The sequence below is a fragment of the Micromesistius poutassou genome (genome assembly GCF_964030765.1).
Source record: "Micromesistius poutassou genome assembly, chromosome: 15".
In the NCBI taxonomy this organism is placed as follows: domain Eukaryota; kingdom Metazoa; phylum Chordata; class Actinopteri; order Gadiformes; family Gadidae; genus Micromesistius; species Micromesistius poutassou.
Genome location: NC_140285.1, coordinates 14,914,204 through 14,921,386, shown reverse-complemented (window position 1 = coordinate 14,921,386; position 7,183 = coordinate 14,914,204).

Here is a 7,183-nt window from a genome sequence, read left to right as displayed (position 1 = left end):
GCGGGCAGTAATAAAGGGTGACTCTGCTCCTGGCTTCTGGTCGCCGGTGATAGGCGTCCAGGCGGCTGCATAATACAGAGGGGTTGTACAACTACATTTTAATCCACTCGTGTTTCTGGCCTGATAAAAGGATTCTCGTCTATCTCTTTCTGCTTAATTCACACCATCATCAATCAAATGTGCCCCGGCCCCTCCCTCTCCCGGCCCCTCCTCCCCGCCGTCTCCCCTCCTCCCCCCGTTTGTTGGGGGCTCCACTGAAGATGGGTTTTGGGGGTGGGGGGGGGGGGGTTGTCCCCCGGGGGGTTCAGGAACATGACGGACTGGTCACAGATGCCCCCGAAATTAAAATGCAAGAGTCGGTGCAAGGTGTTTGGTTTCTCAGACATGCTCATTTGCAGTGATTTCCAAGTGGCATAAGGAGGCTTATCCACCACAACGCCCCACGCAACGCACACACACACACACACACACACACACACAGACACAACTCTCACTCGGGGAACATATGCGAGTCTCATTTCCTTTCTTCCGCGTTGTTCCATGCTAGCTGCTGCGCGGCGTGGCTACAAGTGCAGTAGGAAGGTTCCCCTGTGTGCTGCGTACACTGTTGTTGTCTCCAGTCCATTGTCTGCATATGACAGTTGCCAGAGGCTACTTAGTAATGAATATTTGCCTGTAGCATGTGGAGGGGGGGGGGGGGTTGGGGGGGGGGTGCAGTAGATGCAGAGCCAAATAAAAAAAAGAGCAAACGCGCACATCTCCGCACAACAGGTCAGCTCGGGCGGCGGAGGTACAGCTCAGAATATGATCAAGCGCGGTGCGAGAACAAAGGAGTGATGGGGCACAAACAGCCTTCCTGTGGCTAACATGAGCCACGCCGAGACGGCTGATATTCCAGCAAAGCCTTTCTGGATAAAAATAGGCTCGGTTACCTAAGCGCTTCACTGTCTTTTAAATATCAATAAACCTGCTGCTTCTGTTTTACACTGCACAGCAACTGTGAGCTCTCTTGTCAGGTAAAACAATCAGTCGTATAAATAGCCCCGTTTGTCACCGGGCGATTTTCTACAAAACATATCACACAGTATGAGTACGACTCGGAGCGCACTTGTTAATATGATCAGTCGTTAACGTCCCATGCTAATATAATACTATTTCTGTTGCCTCTCAGGATCTCTGAATGTGTGGTTGAAGTTGCTGTGTGGCAGATGGGTGGTCTACTGTGGCTTGTTATTGAAACACTGTCAAAATACTACATTATAACTACTCTGGTACTCTGAACTTCACCCTGTATTTACCCTATAGCTGTTCCCATAGGGTAAATACATTGCAATCTGACAGGACATGCTCAGACAAAGTTATTATTGAACTATGTAAGATGTATCAATATAAGCTCTTGGATACGCCAGTGGAGCCGGAATCCCTTTGCCAAGCCATTGCATCATAAAATTGGTTGAATAGTGTAGCACAGACAAACTATTCCACATACACGACCTGTATATTTAACATATATCCACAGCTCCTAATGAGCTGAATTGGTTGAATGAATTGAATTGGTTTCTTCAGTTTCTTCATTCCAGCGTTAGATTACATGATTTCCTTTGTTGGAGGACATTTTCCCCGGGAGGATGGAGTTCAGGTAATGGTTTATCTTTGTTCTGCATTAGCCCCCTGTCTCTGTGTTATGCATATGCATAATGTTGTGCTATTATGTAAATGAGTGTCAATACTAGCATTTCGCCAGGAGCAACAATAATACAATAATAACATAACATCATTTAAATTATGTTTCAGAATGTTCACTTTTTCGTGAAGTAGTATTATTATATTATTCATCTAAATGTAAAAGTCCCAAAAGTACTGTTGCGTATACTGTTGTATGCAATGTGTTACTTTAGTATAAGTCGTAGTTCAACTTGGGAGTAGTATATGGGACAAAAACATGAATGTTTCATATGAAGTAAATTATTCAACACCTGTGTATTCCTCTGTGGTTCAGCAGTAGCTCTCATCCAGTCACTTGAAGACGTCTTTTGTAGATGGAGAGCCCTTCAGCCTAAATGACACTTGGCCAAATAGCACTTAAGTACATCCTCAATATTTTAACAGGACCTTGCATGGGAGCAGTGGAATGATTTTGCTGCTCCTGCAAATGAGTGCAGGTGTACTGGTCACAGCAGGGCAGCAGCATTGGAGATGTGGTTAGGGTTTTGTGGGGCCGTGCTTGTTTTTCCCCACAGTGAGGACTGAATGCACAGGAAGGGTGACTGGAGAACCGCAGAGTCGGGAACTCGGGCAGAGCTACACTTACTAAGATTGTGTTGACTAATAATAATGGTAATTCATTAGTCATGCCACGGTATGAGCAATCGTAGAATTTCTTCTTTGGAATAAGGGGTAATCGTTTATGGTCAGAAGTGCATGCTTTTATTGCTGATTCTAGCAGATAACATTTTCTGCAACTGGTTCCATAAACTGTCCAAAATAAACAAAGTGCTTCCTAGAGCTATTCCCGTTTGAGCGTCGAAACGCGCATTTGTAGCGCTTTAGCTGAATGCGCCGTTGATGAGAAAAAATTAACTTATATCCACCTCATTATGAGGCCCACAGACCTCAAAGACCCGGGCTTTTATGAAGGCTGGACCAGATGTCAGTCAGCCATAGCCCCAATTAATCTCCATGCCGTGTAACAGGCCCCGAGAAACAAACAAAACAAAAAGGAGCAAAAAAACACACGCACCGACATGATTGGGTGCTGAGGACAGAGACGGTGTGTAGCCGGCGAGGGGGAGAGATGCTATCCAGGAGGCCCCCGGGGCCCTGGGTGAGCCTGCAGCGGGCCAGATAAGACCAGGGGTGGGGGGGGGGGGTGGGGAGGGGGTGAAGGGGGTTGATCGGGGGGGGGGGGGGGGGGGCGGGGGGCTACGGGCCCGGGTCGCAGGGAGGATGCGAAGGTTATTCATTGCTCCGCCATGGAAGCTTGAGAAGATTACCCAGAGCCTGGTTGGCCGTGATACAAGGAGAGGGTTGGGGGGGGGGGGGGGGAGGGGGGAGCAGGCAGGCAGAGGGGGCCCCTCTTCTCCCCCCCTTTGTTCCCCATCCATCTGCTTGAATCGCACAATGGCTCATCAGCAGGACCAAGCGGGCAGGGCGCTGGGTGGTGCTGTCGGTGGAGGGGGGGGGGAGGGGTCTTTGGAGGTTTGGAGCGAGGGAGGGATGGGTTAGAGGGATGAGGGGAGGTGGTAGGGAGAGGGGGGAGGGAGGGAGGGAGGCGAGCCCCTACTAGACACCGGTAGCTAATTTTGAGGCAGTGTGGAGAGAGTGAAACAGAGGGAGAGAGAGAGAGAGAGAGAGAGACACTGAGGAAGGGAGAGCGAGAGGCGGGGCGTGGGGAGAAAGAGATAGCACGGGACAGAGAATAAGTGACTGAGGATGAGGAGGACACACACTGCTTGTTGAGATTGAATGAATGCATGAATGAACGGCGCGGCGGTTGACAGGCCCTGACAGACTACACACACAGGGTATAGGGGTGGTGGGGTGGGGGGGGGGAGAGAGAGCGAACAGGGCCGGGGCGAGGGAGGACGCGTGTGTTCACGGTCTTATTTTGCTGGGTGGTAATGGGCTGGCAGGTCCTCTTCACTCTGAATAATCAGCAGCAGCAGTACGGGCGCGCCGCCGCGCTCACGCCTCAGACACCACTTCAAACCACTGATAAATAAACCCTCTCCAACCGGAGGAAGCCATTTGTCTCTAAATGCCACGACGGTCGCATTCGTCTTGTTGAGGAATGAGCCGATGATGTAGGAAGCTTCCTTTCATTACACGGGAGGAGTGGGGGGGAATAATATGCTGTGTTTCTGTAAGTGGGGAGACACAGCGACGGGTTGTGTTTACAGAGCGAGAGACGGACAGAGAGGCAGAGAGAGAGAGAGAGAGAGGCAGAGAGAGAGAGAGAGAGAGCAAGAGAGAGAGAGAGAGAGAGAGAGAGAAAGAAAGAGAGAGGCAAAAAGACAGATAGGCAGAGGACAGAGAGAGAAAGAGTCAGAGGGAAACGGAGAGAAACAGAAAGGCAGAGAGAGAGAGAGAGGCAGAAAGAGACAGACAGAGAGAGAGAGAGAGGCAGAAAGAGACAGACAGAGAGAGAGAGAGAGGCAGAAAGAGACAGACAGAGAGAGAGAGAGGCAGAGAGAGAGAGTGTTTGTGTTAGATTCATTACATTGTCCATAGTGAGGGACTGCATTTTTGTATCTGTGAGGTAAAGGTCCAATAATGGTGAAATGGATAGGATTGATTCATCGTATTTTCTATTGGCAGACAAAAAAAACGTGTGGGTGTAAATATTGTGTGTGCATATGGTGTGTGTGTGTGTGTGTGTGTGTGTCTGTGTGATGATTGCGTAAGTGTTCCTGGACTCACGTTATTATGGTTTTGCTCTGGAACCACTTCACTTCTTTAATGTAATTATTTCTAAGAGGATAATAACTCAAGGTAAGCTGCCAGTGTAATTGATGATTCCCCTCCAGCACACCTTTCAGCCCCCTGCCCGCCGGGCCAGAGTCCTTCATCCAGGGACTGAAGGACAGACTCTTCCTCCTCTGACGCCCTCCTTTTCCCTCCAAATACACCCCGCAGGAAACCTCTGACAACACCGCATACCTAATTTCTGATGTGTTCAAAGCCAAGTACTGCACTCACGCCGTAGGTACGCAGCGGCGAGGCTTATGATGTTTGGTGGTGAGAAAGGGGATTTCCTGCCCCGTGAAGGTTACTTCCTGTCTCCTTGCTCCTCCTGCCAGGGTTACATTTCTCCGCTGTGTCTCCCAACACAGCGCCTTTTGAACACGCGGTGACATTGGGGTCAAGCCATCTTTTGATTGTCCTCGGTGTAACTAGTTCATGTATGACTGTATGAATAGCTCCGGGCCATTACATCGCTGCATATGAATAGCAGACCAATTACTTTGGCCCAGATGGAGCTGTGTGTTCCTTGGAGAGTTCCCTACCCTTGCCCGACACTCACACACACACACTCATGCACACACACACACACACACACACACACACACACACAATTACACTCTCCCAGTACAGTAGCACACACACACACTCCCAGTACAGTAACACACACACAAACACACACATACAGACACAGACAAACACACACACACACACACACACTCACCCAGACACAGACACACACACACACACACACACACACTGGAGGCCTGGCGCTCTCTTGGTGGTGAATAGGTATTGAGGGGATATGAAGAGGGCTAATGAGGTGCAGAAATATGGAGTTCAAATGAACACCACTTTCCCCTTTCACTCATTTCCACTGAGTTAGCATGTGTGCTAACCACCGCCCGTCTCCATTCCCAACACATTCTGCTCGTCGGCTAATCGGTGTGCAGCAGTGACACCGCACACTTAATCGCACATGTGTATCCAAAGCTCTGGAGTAGAGAACTTCACTGTCAGAAATTGCTTAAATTGAGTGAATGAGTGTTTTGGTTGAATCTGTCCCCCAGGATCTGTCACTGGGACGCTCCCGAAGAGTGCTGTCTCACACAGAGCCAGTGTTGGCTGGCTAGCTGGCACCCAGACATACAGCGGACATATGGCCAATCTCCCATCGTCTGCCCTGCTATTTACGGCCCAGTAGCCTGTCATTCATTTGGGTCTCTGAGGACTCAGGTTGACACCTGTTTGAATTCTCAATCGAAGAGGCATCTTTTTATTGTTCGATGTTCCAAGTCCCCGGTGTGACTTAATCTCCGCCATTACGTCGCTGTTGATCAGCGCTGCCGTTTGGAAACGGGGAAGGGGATCGTTGTGTTTGAGGTGTGGGATCCGAGGAAACCAAACCCGGGCAAACACATTCAAGGCAGGCTGCATGTTGACTATTCCTCCATCAGGTCCTCGGCAGAAGGAAGGAGACTCTGGGAAATGGAAAAAAAACAAAACAGGACTGACAACAAGGAGCCTTGTCATGTGGTCTTCCAGAGTCTGTTGTTTGGTCGAGGAAGGAGGCGCTACATTGCCTGCTCTCTGGGACAGATCTCTCCGTCTTGATAACAGAATGCGCCCAGTGCCTGCAGAGGTTATGCTCATGCTCTCCACTGCCTTGCGGACACTTTGAATGACGTTAGACATTCACTGCTGTTCATGAATTGATGCAGTGCCCCGGGACAAGTATTGTTTACAGAGCATAGGCATGCAAAGACTATGTACAGGTCATTGATTATCAGTTACTAAGTGCTAAAGCTGCCATCTGTTTTCATATTTCTGATTTATTTTGGTACAAACTTGGGTATAAACTAAAACTATAAACTGGTTTGAATCTTGTCTTGAGATCTAAGCAGTAGTTATGAAGGCGAGACGGTGACTTTTCTCTATTTGACATGATCAGTTGAGATATAAGCCTGGCTTCAAAATCAATATGTTCATAGTGCTTTGAGTTTCTAATCCTCTCTAATAGAATTACATCATATTTCATTCAGTGCATATTATTTAAGTATGCAAATAACTGCAAGATCAACACTGGACTACAGATTCACCGGGCCTACAGAACTCTACTCAACAGGAGGCCCACGCTGCAAAAGGCACTTGCCAATACACCACTTTGCAGGAGTTCATTCTTCAATCACATTTATTACATGTTTTTATGCCTTTTTTAACCATGCCGAGGCGATGCCAATACACCTTTATTAAAAGACAATGTAAGCTCTTAGTCCAAAAGGAAACACTTGCAAATCCACTAAAACCGTGGCTCAGACACCATCACCCAGACAGCGTCACCTCTCACCCGTCTCGGCGCTAATGCGTATGGATTCACCGGCCACTTCCTTAATTCATTTGACAGCAACGTGTTCAAGCTGGGACATGAATGGTGTCTGGTGGCGCCCGGAGGAGGTTTGCGTAGAGCTCGTCCAGGAGGCCGTAGGAGAGGCCGTAGGAGAGGCTGTAGAAGGCTGTAGGAGGGAGGCCGTAGGAGAGGGGCATGTAGGAGGCCATAGGAAGGAGGCCGTTTGAGGCCATAGGAAGGGGGCCATAGGAAGGAGGCCGTTTGAGGCCATAGGAAGGGGGCCATAGGAAGGAGGCCGTTTGAGGCCATAGGAAGGGGGCCATAGAGGTGGTAGGAGGCACTGGTGCGATGCGGGGGCCGGCGTGCCGTGGAGCA